The sequence below is a fragment of the Crocodylus siamensis genome, chromosome 1 (genome assembly GCF_052110815.1).
Source record: "Crocodylus siamensis isolate JL-2025a chromosome 1, ASM5211081v1, whole genome shotgun sequence".
NCBI classification, from domain to species: Eukaryota; Metazoa; Chordata; order Crocodylia; family Crocodylidae; genus Crocodylus; species Crocodylus siamensis.
Window position 1 is genome coordinate 175,151,338 of NC_143395.1, and position 25,508 is coordinate 175,176,845.

At 43.0% G+C, this 25,508-nt stretch overlaps 1 protein-coding gene across 1 annotated transcript in view; it reads left to right on the forward strand.

The window, feature by feature from the left end:
* The first annotated feature begins 3,877 nt into the window (after positions 1-3,877).
* SPTBN1 (spectrin beta, non-erythrocytic 1) overlaps positions 3,878-25,508 on the forward strand; it is a 192,877-nt gene continuing 171,246 nt past the window's right edge. The window contains exon 1 of the mRNA XM_090049501.1: positions 3,878-4,033. The gene's annotated coding sequence lies outside the window, so the exon portion shown is untranslated. The remainder of the gene's footprint in view (positions 4,034-25,508) is intronic.

Sequence of the window (25,508 nt, forward strand, 5' to 3'; positions counted from 1 at the left end):
GAGCATGGTAGAAATTCCTAACAACTAAACAAGTTTGTTTTTCAGAAAGGCAATTCAACTTAGCTGCAAACTAATCTTGAGGAAAAACTTCCACATTAAAATTACTGGTAAACAAAATACATCGTTCTGCCTTTATTTAACTCTGAATTACTATTATTGATGATCAGAGTAATTTAAGCAACGCTTCCCACACTAATACACAATTTGAGGCAGGCTTGCTTAAATCTGGGAAGTGATATCCATGTTAACAGAGTGCAACGTGCTCTACAACAGATGCTTGGACACTTGTGTGCCTTTATTCAGGGTCAAATATTTGGCCTTTACCCTCCTTTGGCAAATCCCTCACTGAGATGATGGGAATTTTATTTTTAGAAATATCATAAAATTTAGTCCCTGTATTAAAGAAAATCTAGAGTGGAAAGCTATGTTTCCTGTAGAACTTTTCAAATGACTTGGATCAAATTCTGTCAGCCTACTCATACTGAGTAGTCTTTTTCCCTGTGGGAACAGATGTTAATTGCAGTATCTCTATATGGAAAATTAGGTTCTATTGATGGTTGGGAACAGTGGAATTATTTGGTTTGTCAACTTTATGGCTTATTTTGCTTGGTTGCTTTTCTATATATGCAAACTTCTAAAATGCTGTTTCCTTGATGCATATGTCCTATACTTCATTATAAGAACAGCTAGTAAGTTTGTGAGTTTGGTTTACTATCTCTTACATAGTAACCCTTATTATCACCATAATCATTGTTTATATGATCATAAGAGCTAGGATTGCTAATCATGGATATGGTCCCCATTGTGGCAAGTGCTTGCAAAAAAAGAACAAAAAGACAGCCCCGCACCCTAAGAAGCGCACAGCCTAAGAATAAAACATGAGGCAACAGGTGAATAGACTGATAAGGAAGCACAAGGAGACAATACCAGTCAACATCATGCGCAGTAGTCTCAGCAGATTTACAGCTTAACTGTTGTCAAGTTTTCTGTAGGCCAAGTGGTAAAAGGAAGTTTTGAGGAGTGAATAAAGGAGAGTGATGAAGCACTTCTGAGATCTTCTGAGATGCTTAGAGGGAGCTTCTCTGAAGCATGGGAGAAGCATGGAAGTGCTTATTTGAAAACCTAACAAGGAAGCTATAGAGGCAAGTGTCACGGACTGGCATCAAAGGCAGGAGTCAACCTCTAGAAACTGAATGAGAGATGATGGAGAGGCAGGGTGTGTCATAGAAGGCCTTGAAAATTAAGACAAGTAGGTTACGTCTAATGTGATAGAGAAGTATAAGCCAAGGGAAGCTGGTAAAGGAAGAAATTACATGGTGCAAAGTGGTAGGCTAGGAAAATTATTTTTGCAGCAACATTCTGGATGGATATGGGACAGTTTGCATTGTCAAAGCCAGAAAATGGGATGTTGCAGTCCACTGAAATGATTGGTGGGACAAAGAGAGCTTGGACATGAGTTTTAATTGTGCGGATGGATAATGAAAGATTAGATCTTAGCTGTAGCCTGCGTGTGAGGACCCAGAGTGAAATCTGAGTTGAAAATGATGCCCTGAATAAAAGGGCTGAGTGACAGGCAGGGCAGTGATATTGCCCACACTGATCAAGTAAGGAGGTTGTGGGCACCTATCCTTCTGGGGTGTGTGTGAAGAATAAGAGTCATGTTTCAGCGGTGTTCAATTTGAACTAAAGGTTAGGCATCTGCAAGGATGGAGGGCCTATCTACATTGTCATTGTGATACTTTTCAGACTGCTTCCAAAAAGAAGGTGGCCTGTCCACCTACTCTCATTCTGCATGCTGCAAACTTGCCCCTGAAGCAGCGAGGACTCTTTGTTTCTCATTGCCATTCTCCATGTCTCTCTGGCTCAAGAGCTGTGGGGGGTGGTCCCCCAGAGAGCCCTTACAGCCTGTGTTCTGGTGCTACTGAGTGGAACCACATAGGAGGAACTTTTTTTTCAGCAGCAGCAGCCTGGAGAGCACACAGAGGCAGTGTAGACATACCCTGACATTTTACTTTGAGCAGAGGCACTGGAACGTTCATGAAACTGAAGGTCTACAAAGCCATCATTCTCCCGAACCTCCTTTATGCCTGCAAAACCTGGACCATCTATCTACCAGTCATGCCAAGAGACTAAACCACTTCCACCTCTGCTGCTTGTGAAAGATACTAAAGATCAAGTGGCAGGACACGATTCTGGATACCGAGGTGCTCAGAAGATCAGCTCCCCCCAGTATCCACACACTACTGAAACTGGTGCCGCTAAGATAGGCCGGCTACCTTTCAAGAATGACCAACACTCGCATGCTGAAGCAAATCTTCTATTGTGAACTGCCAAATGGAGTACGCTTTTGCAGCCCACCAACGAAGAGGTACAAGGACACCCTAAAGAGTTTCAGCATTGACCAGGAGTCGTGGGTGCAAATCACTTGTGATCATCTATCCTGGAGGTCATTGGTCCAGAGCTGCTCATGGCGGAGGCAGTGAGGAAGTGTGTGGCCAGGAAATCGAGGACCTCTTGTGTCCAGTCCTCGTTGCTCTCCTGCCCCTGCTGCAGCAGATTGTTCAGGGCAAAGATTGGGCTTATATGTCACCTGTGTACTCACGCAACCTAGCCTCCACCCCCTTCCTCTCTCTTCTTTCTCCTTTTTCCTCATCTTCGCTTGTGAAGGACAAACAACAGAAGACAGGTCTAGAATAGAGGGTGAGATCTGTGAGTTGCCTGTAAAGCTATGGGAGCTGAATTTGTGTTTGTGGTTGAAGTCACCCAGCGATAAGATGCAGAGAGAAAGAGAAAAGGACCAAAGACAGTGCCCTTTAAAACTGCCACATAAAGTTGGAGGGGAGGATGAGGGGATCCTCTGAAGGACATGATGAAGAGAGGGAGGAAAAGAAGCAGTCATGGAAACTAAGGGAGGACAAGATGTCAACAGGAGAAAGCACAACTGATGGTGTGGAAGGAGGATGAGACTGGAGTGTTGTTCTGAGATGTGGCCTGGAAAAGCCCATTCCAAACTGGCAAAACCTGTCTCATCTGAGCACACAGGTTGAAACTAGGATGGAGTGGCTCTAGGATGGAGCTGGAGAAGAAGCTAGGGTGAAGGGGTGAAAACAGCATGTACAAAGAGCTGAAAAACATGAAGGAGATTGAACTGCAGCGGTGGGGACTGACTGGAGTCAAGTGTGACAGGTGAAAGCTGCTTTGTTGTGGGTGGGAGAGGAAAAGAAAGAGGTTAAAGAGAAGAGTGAGGGAGAGGGTATAATAAGATTTGGGGGATGGGACAGGGTTACTAGATCTCCTGGAAAAAAGGCAAAGGAGGAAAGTGTCTCTCTGACAGGGGGTAGAGGAGGATAGAGAAGGGGAGGAGGAAAGGCCACATTGCATGCGAGTTGTCTCTTGAAAGGCCCCTGGGCAGAGAGACAAGTGGAGATGGGAGATGGTTAGAGAAATTAGTCAAAAAGGCAGCCGGGATTGAGACTGTGGAGCCTGGAGGCGCGTTTAGCTAGGAAGACGGCACAACTCACGAGTCACAAGCCACCGAGAGCAGCAGGAGAGCAGGGCCGAAGGGAGAGGAGGGGGCTGCCTGGGTGGGTCTAGTCAGGGGTTGGTTACATGGGCAAAGCTGAGGGGAGCAGAGAGGCCGCAGCAGGGGAGATGAGCGGCCCCTAAAAGTCAGCAGCACTGTCTAGGGGGATCACAGAAAGGCTGGTGGGGGGAGCTGGTGTGAGGCCGGGGGAGGCAGTCGCCCTCTCCCTGCCAGGCCCAGGCTCTGCCAGGGCCATGCCCGTGCACCTGCGCCCGAGCCAAGCCGGGCCGGCCGCCTCCCGAGCGAGGGCCAGAGGCTGCACGGGGCGGGCCCGCCGCCGTCCCCGCCCCTCAATCAGTGCCGCTGCTGCGTGCGGGTTGCGCGGGGGCAGGCGGCTGCGGGCTGCGCCGCGCCCTCCTCCCGCCTCCGGCCCCGCCGAGCTGCTGCATCTGCATCGCCTCCACCCGCCGTTGCCGCCGCCGGGAAGCAGCGCAGCCCCAGCGAGGCGAGGTAGGGGCGCGCGGGGACCCGCCTGCACGACCCCCGGCCGGGAGGGAGGCGCGGGGGGCTCGTGCAATGGACGCTGGGTTTGCAGTGTCTTGCTCAGTCATGGTGCTGGCGCGGGGGGTGTCCCCCGGGCCTGGGGTGGCAGCGGGGGCGCCGCAGCCGGCGGCGCAGGGATGCAAATAGGCGTGGCCGGGCCCGGCTCTGCCCGCTGCGGGCGTGCGGCGGTGGGTGGGTGGGTGGGTGTTTGTGTGTCCCGCCCGGCACGGCAACAGGTTTGTGCATCCAGCCCGGCTGGGACTGGGGCCGGGGGCCTCTGCGCGCTGCAAGCTGCACTTGGGGTGGGGGTCCCCAAGGCGGGGCATGAGGGGAAGGGGGCTGGGGGTATGGGGGAGACTCGTGTGTATGTGTTGGGGTGGGGGGTATGGGGCTCACTGGGGGATGTTGTGTCTGAGGGATGGGTTTTATTGTGTGTGTGTGTGTGTTAGGTGGGGGCTGTGGTGGTTATTGGGGGTGGGGGTTGCCTGCGGCATGGGGGCTGTTGAAGTGTGTATGTGTAATTGGTGAGGTGTGGGGGGAAGGCATGGGGGTTATTGGGGAGGCTTATTGAAAAGTGTGTGTGGGTGTGGGGAGGTAAGGGGGTAACAGGGGGTTAGTGTATGTGTCTGTCTGTCTGTTGGGGGGATGTATGGGGAGGTATGAAGGCTACTGGGGGGGGGTGTTTGTGCCTGTCTGAGGTATGGGGCTTACTGAAGTGTGTGTGCGTGTCCCCTGGCGAAGCCCGGGTGCTCTTGTGCGACACACCGCTCCTTCCATGATGTCTGGGCGAAGCGATGCAGCACAATGCAGTGCTCTGACCCCCTTCATGCCGTGCTCTCTGGCTACATCTCGCAGGAATCCCCATCTCCCTTGTGCACTAAGCAAAAAACCCCACCCAACCAGCTGGGTTGCCTGGGGTTTGGGTTTTTAATGCCTGCTTCTCATAATTTTTTTCCCGTCTCGTCATTGTCAGGTTTTGGGGGGCATCTTTTTTTCTTTGGATGTTGTGCCCAGGGGGGCTGTGTGTGAGGAAGAGGCAGATGGCAGTTTTGCATGGAGATGTTGGGTGGGTTTGCTGGTTTTCTGTTTTTTTTTAATTTGCTTGCTGCCAGTCTGTAATGGGGGGGGGGGCGGTGGGGAGCTGTGCGATTGCAGTTCTGCAGCTCTAATGCGGTCAGATGGAGTCCAGCCTGCGGCTGTGGAGCATTAATCTGATACTACAAAAGTAGCAGCATTAGGGAGGGGTTGCAGGAAGAGTGTTTATTGTAAAGGAAAGGAAGGAGTGCACCTTTAGACTGACTGGGGCAAATGTGTCCAGATGCTGCATGCACCACTGAAACCCAGACTTGTGCATCTGCTGGGTGCATTCAGGCTGGTGGGTGTTATGTGCCCTTTTGTATTGTGAAGGAGAAGGTATTTGGTTTTTTCCTTGTGCCTCTAAGGTACAATAAACCTCAGCAGTCCTTGTACCCATTTTCCAATAACAGTAACATTTACTGATTTGGGAATGGAGATTTTCTGCTTTTTTTTTTTTTTTGCTATCAGCAGTACTTTATTCTTTATTAAGTCTACTCTTATTTGGCTCCCCCCAGTTAAATGTGTCATTGTCTTTCAGATGTATTACCGAATGCAGTTTTCTATATTTAGATGTGAAACGTTGGTTGTTTGGAGAATTACATCCCTGCCTCTTATTTTTAAATGCATACCACATTAAGTTGCAAAATAATAATCCTTGGAGGTGTTGATTTTTTAAAAAATTTTTCATTTAATGGTTGGAAAGGGTTTACGGCTGTGAAATGATGATATTGAACACACAATTGAACGGACATCATAAATGGATTTGGTTTCATTATGTTTTCCACGTAGATGTTGTAGATATGGGTAGGCCTGCTTTAATACCAAAAAAAATGGCAGACTTATGCCCAATATTGCAAGACTGCAGTATCTCTGAAAAATCCATCTTCCATAGCGCTGAATCCTGACTTTTTTTAGTTAAGACAACCTGCTGTTTGTCAGAAATCTTTGATTTTTTTTTTTTAAATGCATAAAATATTAATCTGTTGGATGCCTGCCGTGCCTGCGAAAGCAGAATCAGCAATTGAATATAGTGTGAATACCATTTCAGTTTGCTAGTTGTGAGGAAATTTGCACATGTACAGTGAAGAGGGAGGGAAGAGGTCTTTCTTTATAGATAATGTCTACACGTAATCAAAACTATTGTCCATAGAAATATGTTTTTAATAATCAGTGTTGAAAGAATATCCTTTAATTTCAAATAACCCTAAACAGTCTAGGTTTATAAAATTGTTTGAAGCATTAAATGCAGCATTTATGATCTGTTAGGACTGGGGATGTTGAAAAGTCTTTTTACATAGCTAGGTGATTATTTTTCAAAATTATTTTTGACCTTTAGATGTATTAATTCATAAAGGCATCTTGGGGAATAGTAGTTCCACACCTTTAAAGATTAAGGCAGTTTGCATTCATTACTTTATTTAAAGAAATATCAATGTAGAAGTGTTGCAAGGAATTTTGACTCATCAGGCAAGTGTGAAAACCTGATTGGAAGAAGATCTTGCATGTATGGGGAAGACTCAGATACAAGCTTACGATGGTATTGTTGATCAAGAGAAATAGGTGATGAAGGAATTAGTTACTGTTACTAAACTCTATTCTGCTGTTTAACAGCCTCATCAGCCAGCTTTTCTGGATAAAATATGTAAAAATGGTTATTGAAATGCTGACATAACATGGCAACAGTTGATGGTGTATAGCTGGTTGGTAATGTGTTGCAACCAATATTGGGATGACACTAAATAAAATTGATAGAGCCAAGTATTTTTGTAATAGTAAGTGGCATGGTTTATTCCTTGGATAATACAAACTTGGTACCGGAAATAGAATTGGGTTGTAGAGCACTAGCATTTATGTGCTTTTAACACATCATCGGTGAAGTAATTTGTCTACAGTAAAGAAAGATGCAACAATTCTGGACACAAGAAGAACATGCAGTATTCATCTAACAAGGATCACAATGCTGTTTCATCTGTAATGGGGGATGAATCCTGCAACCCTTGGGATTACTGTAATGGGGGATTACTGAACACTACCTGCTTGCAAGAATGGCACACAGAGGCTGTGAGACATTCATACCACACCTGTAGGCAGCCCAGAGCATTGCTGCATGAACAGATTTCAGGCACATGTCCCTTTGTGTCGGACATATAGCTTCAAAAGAAATGGGATGAAAGATTTCTTTCCTTCTGCACCTAAATCTGAAACTCTTAGAACCATTTTTTTTATTGGAGTGCCCCATGATATTTAAGTTACATTGTATAGGGGACATATTTGTAATCACATATGTGATATTTATGATATATTTACAAAAAAATTGTAATTTGCTTGTGAGGAAATGCCCACCATAACCAGCTGTTTGGAAGGGAATGCCTGGAGCTCTAGGTATTAGGCATGACCTTAAATTCTGTTCAGAAGTTGGTATATGTCCCAGTGGCCATGCATCGTCTCTTGGATCTAAATCCCAGAGAATGCCTGACCAACAATCAGTTCTCTACTCTGAATTTATGAAGGCCTTTACAAATAGATGTACTTTTAGGCTAAGAGATCTGTCTGCTCTTGGACCAGTGTGAGGAGCTACCGAGAAGGTCTTACACATCGGCTACTCTTAGACTGTAGAAATGTTGAGTAATACACATCATCACAATGGCTGCAGTATTTCCTGGCAACCATTTAGGGTTTGATATACAGCATTCAGTGAGAATTTTCAATGACAGCTGGACTGTGCTCTGTTAATACTTGTAATCTAAAAAATGCACAGGGTTTTCTAAAGCTGAAACCTACCCCAGTGACCTGCTTTTATTTCTGGGCTTGTATGCTAGACCTGTGCCCAGTCTGTCTAGAACTGACTTCCACAGTGAAACCAGGAACCAGGATGGCTCAGTGATGATAAAGATCACACAACAGACTCATTCCTTTCTCCTGTTTGTATTGTGGGTTTACATCTTCACCTCAAAAATCTCATTGTGGTTAACTATAATCCCTGCCAATACTCAGTGCTTGCCTGGTAACAAGAGTGCTAGAGGGGGCAGTGTATATCATACAGGTATAATGAACTTTCTGCAGATGTGTTCTATGCCTTATTTTGTGTGTCTTTTCTTTGACATATGGTTTTCATTTTTCAGATTTTATTATTACTCTTAAAATGATCTGTTGTGAATTTTGTTTTTCTAATGAGCATGAGTATTGTGTAGCAACAGTTACAGCTGGACATATCAAAGATTTACTTTTTCTTTAATAACAAGTGGCTATTGCACATGAGAAACTTTTAGCGCTGCTTAGTTTTATCCCATGTCATGGATGTAATTACTATTACTCTTAAACCAATTCTGCCTATTTAAGCATACAACTCTTTAAAAACATTTTTAGCTTCTTCGTTTTTCAGTTTATTGTTTGTTTAAAACATCAGTTTTTACTTTCTTTTCCCTGTATAAAAAGCCTGGTTTGTCTGTAGGAAATCATACAGTTGAGTTCATAGGAAACTTTTCAAGTTTCTTTATGGCTTGCTAGAGAAAGATGGATTTTTCTCATTTTTTTTTTATTGTGTGAAAGAGCATGGTTTCTGTATAATTCTTAATATAAGTTCCAGTAAAAAGATTTCATTCTTCTGTAATCTTGCTTTCAGGGCTGGTGTATGCTTTTTCTGTGCCCAAGGACAGATTAAGGTTGACGAGTAACTTCAACTGAGTCTTTAGCACCATTAACATTTCTTTTTTTTTCTTTTCTTTTTTTGACTCTCTCCCTTATTAGTAATTTTTGTTGGCCTGAAACTACAACATAAGTTTAGATGCTTTTGGTTGGATTGATCTTTTGCTTTTCTTTTATGGTTTTCTTATATTCTCCACCATTTTAGGTTTTCATCAAACTGCATCACTTTCTGTTGCACAGAGAAATTCCTTTGAGTTCTCACAACTGCTGCAACAGAAATGAATTATGTTGCCATTCCACAATCTCTTTAAATGTGCAAAAAATAGGACTTAAGTTAAAAAAAATAAAAGCTACATTAGTTTGACTTGTTCTTCAGCCTTACTACACCAGGAAAGTGGCATAAACTGAACAAAAGGGCCACTCAGTTTGAAAACCAAATGTCAGCAAATGTTAATTCACACCTGTCAGCTACTAGCAATAGACTAGAAGATCATTCCAGTCATGTAATTGAAACAGAAGGTGTGCCATTTAATCTACTGTTTAGAGACATAAAAATGCATTGCAGTGAACCTATTGAGAGGTAAATATTCCAAATTAAGTGGCATTTCTGTTTGTTAGCGCCCTGATAGATTTTTACCATGGACAATTCTTTCCCTGATGAAAGAGGCTGGATGTAAGGTTCATTTTGCAGGATCCTGGAGTTGTATTAGTTTATGTGTGCTGAGCAACTGGACTTATGCAGCCAGTAAAATCGATATTTAATTTGATGGAGATCTCAAAACTGATATTGTAGAATTTGGTCTCCTGTTCTGCAACACACAGCATGGAGGACTAGGGAAGAAATGTCTCATCTCTTAAGATTGATGTGATGGTGAAAGAACGAAGTCTGAAAGAGAAAATACTATCCTGTGTCAATGAAAGGAGCTGATGCTTCACTTCTAGTAGGGAGGAGACTAATAAAGAAATATTATTAAAGTAAAAATGATTATGACTTGATTCCCTTGTCTTACTTATCTGTGTTATCATGTTTACTTGAATATAAGATGACCCCCCCAGTAATTTCTGTATATAATTTTCCAGGTATAGAATCTAATTATTGGAGGTTTGCCTTGAATTTTCCCCTTCCCACTGCTACAGCAGGAAAAATTAAATCTGGGGGTCAGGTAGCCCCTTTGCACTCTGCCCCCCACAACTTCTTCCCACTGTAGGTTCTTCATTGCCTTTCCCATCTCTTACTGTCAGACTCTGCTCTCCCTAAGCACATGGAAGTGAGGAACACATTTAAAAAAAATATGCTGAAATGAACATAACTGTAATAATTTGCATTTTGTGCGCATAGATTTAGTTCACTCAGAATTAATGCCTGTCACCTTTTTTGAAACTGCTACAAGTTATAGCACAGATACTCCAGTTTAACTGGTCCTTTGGCATCTACTTATACATAGCACAAACTTTTCTTACAAAACATATATATATTTTTTTTAGTTCCAAGCCATGAGTCAGTCCAGAACCATAAGTGGCCCTACGACTTCTACCCCCACCAGGGGCTTCAGATATTTTCAGCATCTTTTGGCAGTTATCCTACAGGCAGGTCTAAGCCTGGAAGCTGGGGGTTCAGATACCCCCAAATTTCACCTGTCCTCAGCCGTATAGCTGCAGGAGCAAGCCCCAACACCTCAGCAGGTACTAAACCACACCAGAAGAACAGTTATCCCTAGGGGGGCTTAAGTAAAACTACCTTCTTGGACCTAGATATATGGTGTTTCCAAACATAACAGTAGTCTAAAGCCAGAGTTCATTGGGCTTGGCTGCATGAGAGTCAACAGCATTTCAAGCTACACCACAGTTCAGCACTGTTCAGAATATGTGTGTAATCCAGGTACCTTCCACAAAGGATCCCTGGGCTAATTAGTCCTTTAGTCATAACTAGAACTGGGTGTCCTTGTCACAAGTCCTAAGATGCTCCAAAAATTGATGTGCAGATGAGGGTCAGGGTAGTCTGGTCTGGCTTTGCCTCATGGAGAATGCGGCTGCACTAATCATATGCGACAAGCTGAGAGGGATTCTGAATAAACTGTTTGGTGATGTTTGCCAGATACCTAAGGCTGATGAAGAAACAGGATTCATTGGAAATGGGGAAGAAAGGCATATCTCAGCTGAGGGAGTGTAAGAGAAGTCTAATATTATGCAGTATAGTGGCTCACCATGACTTGAAAAAGAGTAGATGCTGAGAGGTACTGTGCTTAATGGGCACAACTATATCTCAGAGGTGGGCAAAATGGCAGATCCAGCCAGTAGCTGGGCTCCATTTCCCAGCAGTCCATGCCTCTGTGGCTTGTGCCAGTCTCCATGGAGACCCTAGCTGCACCTGTGGGGGAAAGCTCAAGTTGGGGTGCCATGGAGACCAGCCTCAGTGCAGCAGAGCATTACAGTGGGCCACTTTGGAATGGCTGGGAACTTAGGATGGGGGTGGCTTGATCTGGAGCCAAGGCAGAGCTGTGATCTGTAGCCTACATGCTCTGGGCAGGGTGCACAAGCAGGGCATTGTGGCTCTGCCTTGGCTCCAGACCAGGCTGTCACCATTGCAAGGAGCTGGGGCACAGCTGCAATCCCCTGCTTGTGCGCCCCTGCCTGGAGCATGCAGGCTACAGATCACAGCTCTGCCCTAGGACTGGAGCAAGCTGCCCTTGTCTCTAGTTCCCTGTGCTGCTCTGCCGCATGCGCTGTCCACACAGCTGAGGCTGATCTCCATGGCAACCCCAGCCTGAGCTTTCCTGTGCAGGTGCAGCTGGTGTCTCCATGGAAACCGGCACAAGTTAATTATGATTTATGCCAAAGAAAGAGATGGAGTAGTGTGAGGCTTTAAAAGATACTTTACTTTTGCCGGTCCAGAATTGTCGATCAGAAATCTCATGGGTAGTTATACAGGTTTATGTGCGGATGTGCAGTCATAAATAGGCAAGTGTTAGTCTTGAATTAGCAGAGGGATGATCAAGAGTGAAGATGTATAACTGGTAAAAACAAACAAACCAGACAACAGTCTTCATCTGTTTCTTTGTGGTTCAGATGAACTAAACAGCCTGCAGGTTAATGTATTGATATAGAAATAACAGGTTTTTTCAGTCTGATACATGCCACTATAAAGCGCATATGCACCATGCATTAAGTAATGTAAAAAATTATTGGCTGGCTGTGGTGGTCCTATCTGGCCTTGCCGTCTGCAAATGTGAGTCATCCCTTTCCATTTCGGGCCCTGACCATGTTCATAACACTTGCATGTATTTGGATGTTCATCCCACTAACAAATGGCTGTTTTGGTCAGGAAACATGTTTTTTTAAATCCTCTTTGATTCATAATTTGGATACTGTGTTAGTTTTGTTTCATGATGTGTTTTATTTTGTAGACCTTCTGAAGGGCTGGAGCTTGCCAGTGGCTGCAAAGGGGATACTGAACTGGTGGGCCAGGGCTCTGAAATGGTACAAAAAAATCCTTCTAGTTTGTAGTATTTTCACTGGGAACTGAGGGCTCTCAAAACTGATTGTTTCCCCTGCTCAGTATCTAATGTCCTCTGTCAATGCTAAAGTGATATACTGTTAAAATGCATTGTGAAATATATTTCAGGCTCTTCAGTAGAAAATGCACCAGTGTTGTTGTATTTCCTATTGCAGCAGAGATATTGAGTTAATGTTGTTATTACATTAACAAATTTATATACCTTTGAGTATCTGATAATCAGGAGAGGAGCTTAATTGGCAGACTAGTTTCCACTGCAGTGAGTCAATGTAATGGATTCTGTGGTGGAGTGCGATTAAACCACCTGCCTTGATACTTACTGCTGTGTTGGTAAAGTGCAATTTTGTTGTATATAACATCATGGTAGACCTAAATATGCCATGCTTCATTCAACACTGATTGCAAAATATTAGTTGACTATAAGTCCAAGACCTTAGCTAGAATGGGCCTGTTTCCTAGGTATTACACCCAAAAAGAATAGACAATGTAGTTTTTGTGAAACTTGATTCAATTTTCTAGCTATGCAGTGCCATTTTGTTAATGCACAGCTACACGTAGCAAGTGTGCATCATTATGGCCAGTGGTTCCTGCAGATGCTTGGTGGTTCCGCAAATGGTGGCTATTTATTTAGGAACTTTCATTTAGATTTAGTTGCTTGTCTGAGGGCATCCAAGTTTGAAAATGTTGGCCTTTATATGTATTAAGTAATTATGAAGGATTTCCTTGACTCTTCTGTAGATGAAAAATTGCTAATTAAGGTATTGAAAATGTTCTGTAGCTGGTATCTGCAGATGGAATGCTTTGCAGCCTCATGGAACTTGTAGCGGGTAGCTCAGGCATGCTAATTAACTATACATTTATAGCATCAGTGGAATGCAACATGAAGCTAATCATTCTAGTTTGTTCTTGAAGAAAGCAGTTTTTGCTATATACCAGTAAGTTATTGATTGCAGTGGTTTTTGAAGGGTACATTGGGCCTGAAGGAAATGAGTGGGTGTTTTGACACTGAACAAAGTGGAAACATCAACCAACATGCTGCCTTTATTAAAGGCCATTACAGTCCAGTAAACAGGGCATAGATATGGAAATTCCATCTGTGATGCTTAACTTTGCACAGGTCACCAAGGCTAGGGTTTCTATAAGGCAACTGGGATTTTGGGTCCCCACCCTTATAAAAGGCTTGATTTATCTGAAAATACCTGCCCTCTGAAAATCAGAAATCAAGCTAGGTAGTCAGTCACTCATTAACCCTCCCCTCCACTTGTCTTTAATGTAATTGAGTTTAAAGTTCACTACAGAATGACAATGTTTTTTGTTTTGTAAATTGGTTAGAGACTCATGCATGGTAAGTGTAATGGTGGTGATAAAGATTTCATAGACATCAGGGCTGGAAGGGACCTCGGGAGATCATGGAGTCCAGCCCCCTGCCCAAAGGCCAGGAAGTCAGCTGGGGTCATAGGATCCCAGCAAGACAAGCATCCAATTTACTCTTGAAGGTGTTCAGTGTAGGTGCTTGAACCACCTCTGCTGGCAGACTGTTCCAGACCTTGGGGGCTCGGACAGTAAAGAAATTCTTCCTTATGTCCAGCCTGAAATGGTCTTGCAGGAGTTTATGACCGTTCGACCTCGTCATCCCTTGGGGCGCTCTGGTGAACAAACGTTCCCCCAGATCCTGGTGGTCACCCCGATAAACTTATAGGTGGCCATCAGATCACCCCTGAGCCTACGCTTTTCCAGGCTAAAGAGTCCCATGTCTCTCAGCCTATCATCGTAAGATCTGTTTTCCTGACTTCTGATCATGCGCGTGGCTCTCCTCTGGACTCTCTCAAGCTTCTCCACATCCTTTTTGAATTGTGGAGCCCAAAACTGGACGCAGTACTCCAGCTGCGGCCTCACCAAGGCCAAGTAGAAGGGGAGAATGACGTCCTGGGATTTGCTCGAGAAGCATCTATGGATGCAAGCCAGCATTTTGGTCGCTTTACTAGCCTCAGCATCGCATTGCAGGCTCATGTTCATCTTGTGGTCAGTGATGACCCCCAAGTCTCTTTCTTCTGTAGTGCTATCTAACGTAGCACTTCTGAGCCTATAAGGATGCTGCAGGTTTTTCCTCTCAAGGTGGAGAACCTTGCATTTTTCGGTGTTAAACACCATCAGGTTCTCGTCCGCCCATTTGCTGAGCTTGTCCAGGTCAGCCTGGATCACCCGCCTATCTTCTGGCGTGGATGCTTTGCCCCAACGTTTGGTGTCATCGGCGAACTTGGCCACTCCACTCCTGACTCCAGTGTCCACAAAGATATTTATTACCATCTTGTATTTTTCTTTTTTCTGTCTTGAATTAATTAAACTAACATTCAGCATACTGTATACATTAAAAAAAAATGTGGTTTTGTAGGCACAGCACAACAAACAGTTTATAACTAGTCCCCGGTAGTTTCTTTCTTATGTTTTAATCTGATTTCCAAATCTCTTCTGAATTCTTTTAACCTTGTTTTGGAGTTGCACGTTCTCCTTGTTGTTTTAAGTACATGTAGTAGCCAGCTTCTAAGTCTACAATCATTTGTAGGCTTCAGTGAGGTTACTCTTGATTTATACCTTCTGAAGGTCTGCCCTGCAGCTTTTAAGTTTGTTAAAACTTTTTCTGGAACCTATTGTAATTACTGTCCTTTGTACTTTTGGACTCTCAGGGAAGTTTATTCCAAATGTTTTTCACATTTACAAGCTACACTTGTGAAAAATGACCTCATATGAGTGAAGGGTGGGTCGGTTTATAATGTGGGAAAATCTTAGTCAGTGTGTCTTAGTGATAAGCAGGACTGAATCCCAACTAGACCTGTGCATTAAATGCTGGAATTTGCTGGAGACTTGGCAGCAGATTGGAAGCAGGACTATGTGACAGACACTAATGCAGTCACACTATACCTAAAATAGGACACTGGATAACAGAAAACTTGGACGGTTGTCACTTACCTCATGTTAGCACAAATGTCTGCCTTTAAGAATGGGGCATGAGTCCTGCAGCCCATCTTGGGCAAGAGAGTCCACTGCTTTCACCAGTCTGAGAATGGAGTAACAGTGTGCCTCAGGAACTTGCATGATGCCCTTCAATTTGGCTTCATTTGTATGCAGGTATAAAGGCAGAGACAAGTCAGTCAGATGGACACCAAAGTTACTTGGAGTAGGTGTTAGGGGCAGCATTCAGGTTTAAGATTGTGGACTTGAGCAATCAATATTGGATGTTAAAGATGAATGCTGGTTTACCACCAGACATTGTAGATGTTTTTATTCAGGGGTAAAAATAAGTTTATACAGTTTTCCACTCCATATCAAATTTGTCAGCAGAACAGTTTGATCCTGCAGCTTATTATTTGGCATGAACAATTTAAACTTAAAACCTGTGATGCTTAAATTAGTTTCTTGTGGAAAGAGGATGAGTTAGCTTCTAAAAGTGTACCCTGGATAAAACAAAGGGGTGGGGCTGATCCTTTGGAACAACAACCTTGTAATAAGGAGCCAGCATGCGATTCTGGTCAGCACTAGTGAACTGTAGGAAAGCATGGAATGAAACACCCATTCTCCTCACACACATTTGTGTTGCTGTGGGGACCAGAACAAGAAATGCCATAAAAGGAAGAGTCAAGTGGAAATAAAATGGAATAATGAGGATACAGAATGAAATGTCCATATGTAAATCATGACCTTTGGATTTGTGTAGATTTCAGGCCTAAAAATTGGGACTGCATTTAAAAAAACAAAGTCATTAGCTTTATTTGAGAGAAATAACTTTGTTTTGAGCTGCAGTTAACCAGGCTAGTTTCAAACCTGGAGTCAGGGTTGAGGCAGTACTTTTGTTCTTGGTGAACAGGAGTGGCCTGCCTCCAGTTTTTTGTATCACAGTCAGTGGTGTCAGGAATAGGGCCTCTTTGGGCTGTGCTTGAGGCAGAGGAAGAGGCAAAATGTGGCTTCACTCCACCTTTGTACCCCAGAAGTCATGGAGATTTTTTCAAAGTGAGGGGTTGATATAGCTCACAGCATAATCCCCAGAAGACTCAATGGTGCTTTAAGTAATGCTAGCTGGTAACATCCTCAAGGGGCCCTGACCAAAGGGAAGGCTGGAGCCCAATAGTGTTTTGCCCATGCCTTCTCACCTCCTGTGCTGCCAGGATCCCCCAACTGTTGCTGACTGGTAATACCAGCTTTGTGGGTTTGGTTCCTTTGAGTATTGCAAAGCAGGATCTGGATCAGTAGAATTGCACCCATATGAAGCTGTGGTAGGAAATGGAGAATAAAGGTGAAAAAATCAACTTGTGTTTCAGTAAACACTATTATTGTGCCCTTTCTTATTTATTAGAAATGTAGCATTTAAATAAGCTATGTAAGTCACGGCTAATAAAACATTAGGTTAGTCTGAATTAAAGGAGTTGAGAAATAATGGTAGCGAATTATTTTTAGAGATGTGTTCCAACTGTATGCAAGACAAACAGGGGTAAGATGACTTCCAGGTAAAGGAAAAATTTAACAAAGAGGATTAAACATATTTGACCCAGACAAGTATTTAAATAACATTAATGCAGTAATGAATATTTGATGGATTAGTAAGTAAACTCTCACCCAGACTTTGCTTTACATGCCTCCTAGCCTAGCTGCAATACTCTTGTTCTCTTTCCTGCTTAAAAATTAATGGGATGGTTCTTTAGCTGGTTTGCTGCTACATAACTCCATAGAAATCTGTTAAGATTTGTTAATTTTAACCATTTAAGGGTCTGGCCTGGACTGTAAAGTTCTCTCAGTATAAAAAAAAGTGGGTGGATGTGTTTTGGGATATGTAGTGATCAGCTAAATTTCAGGTCAGTGTGAGTAATCCGAAAGTAAAGATTTGTTAATACCCAAAACTGAAACAAATTCTTGAGGATGAAGGTTCCTTTCTTATGGACAGGTTTGATTGATACAGAATACAAAGCTCTCATCTTATCTGTGTTTTGAGTCTGAAAGTAATCTTAATTGTGTAGTAAATCCTGTTTTGGATTGTGCCATTGAAGTATGTATAACAAAGATCAATATTTTGATACATCTTAGGTGAAGAAACAGGTTTTCAAGACTCTTGTTTGGATGATACTTGATAGTGATGGCTCTCATGTAAAACCAAGGGTTGAAATTGCTTTGACCACCATTTTCTTCTAAACAAACTGACAGCATTTCAGAAACAGACATCTGCTCACTGATATGCAGTTGGACAGGTGAGGACCACATGGACATACCAATAATAGGTGGAGCTGTGTGTTGGTGTGTGATATGCCAGTCATTTTAGAGATGTTTCTACAGCTGTCGTCAACTAGCTGACAATAATGTAAATCACTTGGGATTGCAATAGTTTGGCTTGCTGAGAGAGTTCAAAGAATCAAAAAGTTCCTTAGATTCCTGGTATGGCATGGTGAACCTACATGTCCTCTTGAGGGCTATTTGCAAAGTAATATTTTCAGGTTCTTTAAGAGAGTCTTCAATTGTAGTGGAGACAGTACAGCTGTTTTCATTTTTAACTTATGGTTGTCATAAGCGGTGGCATGAGGCCAAGGAGCCATTGAAGGGATTTGGGCCTGAAATTAGTTTTCGCCCAACCTGATTACAGTGGCGCCTGCTAGCACTCTTATAGCTAAAAGGTTTATGCATTTTTTAAGGAAAAATACAAGTCTTATTTGTAGGGTAGTAATATGGCTGTAAAATATCTCAATGCCGTAATTTGAAATGGAAGGTAATACACATTTATAGAAGAATTGATTGTTTACAAGGAGTGTGAAAAAATATATCTTGGAGGCATTTAAAAATGTAACTCCAGAAGTCTGGGGTTTAAAAATTAACACTTTAATCAGTTTATAAAAGACTGAAGTGATAAATGACCAAGACCTGAGATGTTGAAGACCAGTTGCTATACACATGACATGATTTTGTTAAAAAGGGCTTACAGATTGTATTACCAATGTATATTTTATCAGTAAAAGGGTTGGGACTCTTCATCCCTGGCTTTACTCTACTGAAGTGGTGTTTTGTGTCCTATTGTTACAGCTTATACAGCTTGTACAGCTTAGTTGCATACATGGACAGAAATAGTTTTTCTTTTCTTCTAATGACAAATCAAAGTTAGTTTTGAGTAGGAGGCAAAATGGGGATGGAGCTGAGGTAGGAGGGGAGTCAACTAAAGAAAAAGAGACAGATTAAGGCTCAGAACCTGCAATGTACTCTACACTGTCAGAATGCAGGGTTAGGCCCTTACAGCTGAAGTTACTCCACTTCTTTGTGCCTCAGGACAGCAGTGTCTATATAACTGTGCAGTGCCACACACGGGTCAGAAGCATTGCAACATTAGATGAATAGATCTCAAGGGACGATGTATATTTATACTGAATGTCTGTGACCTTTGGGTTTGTTCACATGTAAATCTTATGTCCAAGGACCTGACTTTTTTCTTTTAGGGTAGTAAGCACCTCCTATGAGAGGAGATGGGAGCACCCAGCAACATTCAGGAGTACTTTTTGTGTGTACAGGGTTGAGGGCCCCAAGCTTTCAGCCATTTCAAAATGCATATGGGTCCAGCAAGTGCCATTTCCTGAGCAGTCCTGCTTTCAACAGTCTGTCGTGCTGTTGTAACGAGCAGGCGAGTCTCCACTCTTGGAATTCGAGAATCTTCCATGTCTTCAAAACCTTCTTCTCTATTTCTCCTTGTCCTGTAACAGGAGTGTAGGGAGGATGGCATTTCCTTATTTCTCTGGCTGTTATCAACATACGTGCTTTTTAGTTCTTGTACAAGAAAGCCCAGTTTACAAACTGTTATGTATCTGAGCAGTCTTAGTGACTTTGGTTGGCTTTGCTGTGTGAATAAGGACTGTTAGCTTCCACCTGGCATTACAGTTTACAGTATTGCTTACTGAGATAAAAAAAAAGAAAAGAAAAACGCAAAATGCTCCTATGACTTCATCACAGAATAAAGCTTTGTTTTCATAGCTTTGTAGATTCAAGTGAACCCTTGTAGGAGGCACAGGCCCTAATTTTGAGAGCAAGAATGTATTATGTTACTACTATGCCATTCCAAACTGGGGAAGTGAGGTTCCTGAGTTAAATTGCAGAGCTGTGTAATTAATGATTTTAATCTTGACCATTCAGTGCCCTCTGCCTACTAATCTGTCTCCCTCAGGATTTTTACTCTTAACATTCCTCCCCCTGAATAGCTTCATAAAGCTGCCATTAACATAAGAATCAACATGCTACAGGATGTTCCTTTATTCTTCTTCCAAATAGAGAATAGGTCCTAAAAATAAGCCCTGCTTGAGGCTCAAGATGGGCTAGATTTACTTCTGGGCCACTAACAACTTTTCTGTACATAAAAACAGAGTTAATTTTATCTCATGAACCTCTGGGGCTAGAAATAGGGCTTTAATCCTATTATGGGTCCCTTACTGCAGCCCTGGAAAGAGCTGAAATATTGCATTTTGAAGTCATGACACTTTTATGTATAGGAAAGCTGTAGTGGGTCGGTCACTTTTATGCTCCCTCTGAACTCTATAAACTTGGACTTTTCGGGTCTGCACCTGCAACACTGAAGTCAGAGAGACTTCAGCTCTAGCAAAAGTAAGCTTTAAAGGCAGTGGAAGAATGATAGAAATCTCAGGAAAAAAAATTAAAGCTTTGTTAAAAAGCCCTGAAATATTTTTTTCAAAACATGTGACACATACAGATGTATTGATATTTTATTGGACTATATTTAGGATGGCAGTTTGGGCTTACCTTTAACTAATGTCACATGATCTTGTAGCATATATAAATTATAAAGAGAGAAATATGAAAGAATTGCATTTCTTTCTTGCTTTCACCCTATGGGAGATTCTCAAATGTTTGTTTGTTTAGCTTAATTTTTCACAACTTAAATCTTATTCATTCTATTTGAAGTAGAAGTGGATAGAGAAAATGTTACATTAGCCTGAGCAGAGAAGTTAAATATCTAACTTATTTTTGTGTATTTTAATATTTCCTCCCCCATTCAGTTTTCCATGAAAGAAAAATTCTTCTGTTGTATGGTAATGCTAATCGGCAGTGAAACCGAAGTGTTACTTGACTAGCAGCAGACAATGGAACTGAGTTATTAAAAAAAAAATCTCCACAAAGTATTTGATTTAAATACAGGATCAGCTCAGCAGGGGTTTTTTATGGTTGATGGTTTCCAAAACATTCAGTAAATCTAATTGTGAAAGCTTTCACTTGATGCCTATGCTGCTTGTGCCCATGAGAGTTTGGGATAGTCTCCTCCTACTTTTAATAGTTTAATGACATGTAAGTTTCATTGGCAGAAGAACATGAGATGCATTCAGAAGAAGCATTTTTGGGTAGGTTTAAATAAATAAAACCAATTCTTTACTTGACTGATTTTACAAAGGAATAGTCATATTTTTGACTTCTCAACTGTTGTTTGTAATTTTTTCCCCTCTGTATTGACCTGAATGCATAGTGAGATACCAGAATACTTAATATATTTTTCCCCCTGAGTGTGCTATTAAAATTGCAGGTAGCTTCCCATTTTTTAAGGTCATTGGGGAGTGATGCGTTCTTGTTCCTTTTTGCAAAGCTGCCCTTCCTGTTTTCTTACTGTCATTATCTGCTGTCTGGAAAATGCTGGTATTTCTTTTCACTGGAGCTGGAACTTTTTCAACATTCAACCTGAAGGGCACAGTATATCTTTGGGAAATGCTGATTGGAAGATTACAGCATGCTGAGATCGGAACATCCACAGTTTTAACATTGTTCAAAACTGATGTCTCCCAAAACCAAGTGCCAGGAAAAAAAATTGCATCATCCTTTTGTACTCTGGATAAAATGAAAAAAAAATGTCAAGTAAAGTTTTGCATATTTGTATAAAATATACACAACTAGAACAAATACAGTCTCTTGTTTTAAACCCTATCCTTTTTCATGGTGATCCTCATTCCTGATATGGTGTAACACCACGTAGCTAATGTTCTCAAGACACTTAGGAATCTTTTCATCACTCCTTGACTAGGTAAGTTAGAAGTATTATCCCCATTTTACAAATGAGGAAATGGTATTGTAGAGAAGTGAAACAGTTTGCCAAAGATAGTACAATATCTATCTGTAACAGAGCTAAGTATAAAACCCCAGAGTCCTGTGGTCTACTCTCTTGATAGTACCCTTGGTTAAGGATAATAATATTGTGTGTATATGCACATGTGCACATACACTTTTAGTATTGAACTTCCTTTTTTAGTGATGTTTTAAAAAACCCCCCCAACAAGACTGGACATGGTTTCAAATCTAGCAGTCCTTTAAAATAGTAATAGATGCTGACACTGTTACTGATCTTCAGTGCATTGTATTAGCAGAATAACTAAGAAACCAATTATGGCAGTTCCTTTTAAGATGGAAATTTTCTTGACCCACATGTAGCATGCAAGTGTATGTGGCAATACCAGAAAAATTGTATTTGTGGAGATGATACAGTGTTTTTATTTTGGATATTAGCAGTGAGCTGCTTTGAGTGTTGATGGTTGTAAGGGGTCCTAGGCCTCTTTGATAACTGAGCATTATCGTCTGCCCTTAGAAAGCAGGAGTTACCACTTCACAATCCCAGTGAGCATTTTTGGTCATGGTAGTCTTGAACGCATGCAATACAGCCCTGAGAGAGGCTATAGGAGAAGTAATAGGATTGATTTGCATGGTCAGTGATGTAATTGGCTTAATTAGTATTTACACTGTACTTGACAGTATATTGTTTAAAGTTTTAGTTTCCTATTAGGAAAAAAAAAGTAAACTTTCCTGGCTCATTCCTGAGTTCTGGTCTCTCTAGAGTGAAGCTACAGGCCATCTGTAAAATGTCAACAAAAAGGGGGAGGAGGCCCAGTAACTTGAGAAACCAGGCAAAAAAAAAAAGGGCTGGAGAAAAGCAGCTGAGTGAAATTTTTTTGCCTACTGATTGTTGAAGTTAACCAGTTTATTTTCTTTCACCTTTCTTTTCAGTTGGTGAATGTATGTTGAGGTGCATGAGAAAGGAACCAGTAGCCTGGCTGGTCTGACATCCTGCAAATTTTTATTTTCCCCATCAGTTGTGGCTCCTTAATCTTGACTTAAAGCCACTGGACAACTGTGGTTCTGGGATGCCTGGACCAGACTGCTAGGAGTGATTCTTTTGTAGTTTTTACTGTATGGTGCCTTTTTTTGATAACTAGAATAAGTCCCACAAGCTTCATCTCCACGTTCAAACCAAAGTAGGATGTGAAGTGTGGTCGATAATGCTGGAAGTCTGGCACTTAACTTGCTGTGCCAGGTGCCTTCCATTGTATTAAAGTGCTGTGATTGTCAGTCACCCATAGGTTTGTTTGCCTGGAATAGTGGTTTTCAACCTGTGGTCTGCAGACTCCTCGGGGTTTTTAGACTATGTCTAAGGGGCCTGCAAAAAATGGCTATGATCAATCAAAATTATGTGAATACCCACACTTACAATTCAGAGGGGTCTGCACCTCTAATCAAAAATTTTTAGGTGTCTGCAGATGGAAAAAAAAGTTGAAAACCATTGACCTTGAGTTCAGACTACTGGTTTGCCAGATAGCAAGCCAAGTAAAACTTGAAAGTTACCAGTAATCTTTTCCTTGCCACATGGGCAATTGTTGCCACCTTAGTCAGGTGGAGCACATGCCCCACCCAGTGACCAGTCAGCAACCCCTGTGGCAAATCTTGCTGACGGCGAGGGCATTTCCCTGCGGTCAACTAAAATAACACTGACAGGGGGCGGGGGGTCCCTTGTGGCCTATCAATCACTGTGGCTGCTTCTGGGAGATCTGCTTCCTGCCTGGTACTTGCAGGGGGGCACTGACGCTCTGCCTGCCCCCCTGCCATCACCTAAACAGTGAGCGTGGCTGCTCAGGGGGTGCACATGCAACTCCTGTGCGTCACCATTGGTCTGCCATCGATTGCACGTGGAGTGGATGTGGAGAGTGTTTTATTAATCTGATCAGCGAAATTAATAGTACAGCACTTCTGTGCCCTTGCAGGTCAGTGGTGAAGCTAGGAGTTGAACCTAGGTTTCCTGACTTGTCTCATTAGACAGCATTGCCACCAGCTGATATGGTGAGTGGGGGGGATGGGGAGGTGGATCCTAGAGGAGATTAAGAGTAGAATGAGGAAAACAATGTAATCAGGAGAGCCACAGGAAAAGAAGCAAGAAATAAAATGAGAAAATTAATTCTTCCCAGAATAGGGTTGAATAGAGTAGGGGATGGGTTCAGGTCTTGGCCTATGCAGATGGGTCCAGGCAGAGCAGTGATTCAGAGTAGCAGGCAGTGTAAAATATCACTCAGGTGGCTTAGTGGCAGAGGGGTTAAGGCAGGTGTGGGCAGATCCAGCCCACCAGGTGATTTTATTTGGTTTGTTGCATGTTCCTCAACCTGGCTCAGCTCTGGTACTTGGGGCAGTCTGGGCTGTGGTGCGTGTGGTGGCAGGACTCTCCTTCCCAGCACTCCTGGCAGTTGTGGCTTCTTTTGGCTGCTGCTGCTAGTGTTGCCGCTGCCACCAGATCTGGCCCTCCAGCCGGGCGCCCTGGCCCGTCTGCCCCACACCTACCACTGGGGCAGTGGATGGAGTAGGTGGGCAGGTCTCCATGGACACTGGCCAGGACCCCTACAGGCAGGGCTGGGCAGATGGGATGAGGCCACAGGCAGGCAGGGAGCAATGTCGAGGAGTGGGATAGGTGGGCACTCTCCTACCCATCCCATTCCTGGACACTGTTCTCCGCCTGCCTGTGGCCCCGTCCCATCTGCCCAGCCCAGTATCCCCTGCCTGCAAGGGGTATGCTTGGTCTCCATAGAGACCCTTCCTGTCTGCTCTGTCCAGTGCCCCCCAGTTGTGGGTGCAGGGCAGATGTGCCCAGGCCAGATAAGACTAACTGCTACACCTTCCCCTCCCTCCACGCATCACACTGGGCCAAGTTAGCACCCTTTTCACCCCCCAACCCTCCACTCTCACTGGCCCACAACAGCTTACCCAGATTCCTCCATCCAAAATGATTGTCCATGCCCGAGTTAGGTCCTGCCATCCTGTGCCTGGTGGTTGTGGGCTCAACTTCTATGCGACTGTAATAGGCGGAGTGAAAATTGTAGCATGCTACTAATTGCTTTTGGGAAGCCATCTGCTGGGCTGTGCCTGAGCTGCCCAGGCTGAAGACTTATAAATTGTGAATGCACATGGTGAGTGATAACATCCTTACCCTGCATGCCCTGAGACTGAGTAAACTCAATTTGCTTTTTTTTTTCCAAATGTTCTTGTGCATTAACTAAATGTAAAGTCACTAGGGAAAAATATGCCTGAAAGAAGAATTTCCTCTGAGATTATATAAAGAAAGGGCAAATAAACAAAAATGACAAATGGTGATTTAATGAATGAAAGAAATGTGTTTTTCTTATGGCTTGAAGGAGTCAAGTACATCTTAACGACATTAGTAGGACAAGGGAGGAAGCAAACAATGCACAGCTTTTATCATTGAAAGGGAGTCCAGAAGGCTTTCAGCAAATACTGTGCAGCAAAATGAGTGGCTGAAGCACCCTGACTTGTCATCTGCTGCTCAAGGAAATTTCATTTGTCCCTGTGCTTCTGCTGAGCCAGGTGAGTGTAGGAATGCTCCTGTGCTTTAATTATCATTGAGTTTTAAAGGGAAAATGTGTCCTTTTTCTGTCCTGTTTTCTAGCTCCTATTTTGCGGACAAGGATGAGACTAACAGTAGCAGTTCATTTACTGATTTAATCTTTAAAAACAAAGTGGCAACATTCCATTTGAAATGGATTCGGATTAGTTTACCTACATTATTATCTGCTGTCCACATTAAAAGTAAAAAAGAAAGGGGAGAATTTCTTAGCATTTTTTCAGGTTGTGTGGTGACTGCCAAGAGTACTTACCTAGTACTTTTCAGCTCTGTCTCCCGAAGCACTTTACTAAGGTTGGTTAGCATTCCTGTCCTCACAGTGGATGCAGTGAACCCGAGGCACGAGAAGCCAAATGATTTCCCAAGACCGCATGCCAAGCTAGTTGCAGAGCTGGAAATAGAGCCCAGGCCCCAGGACCCCAGTCCTGGTGCCCTGTCCGCTAGGCATGCTGTGTGACCCTACTGTTGACACTGTGCCTGGTACTCTTCACACAGAGGTGAGCGCCTTTTGGTTATTG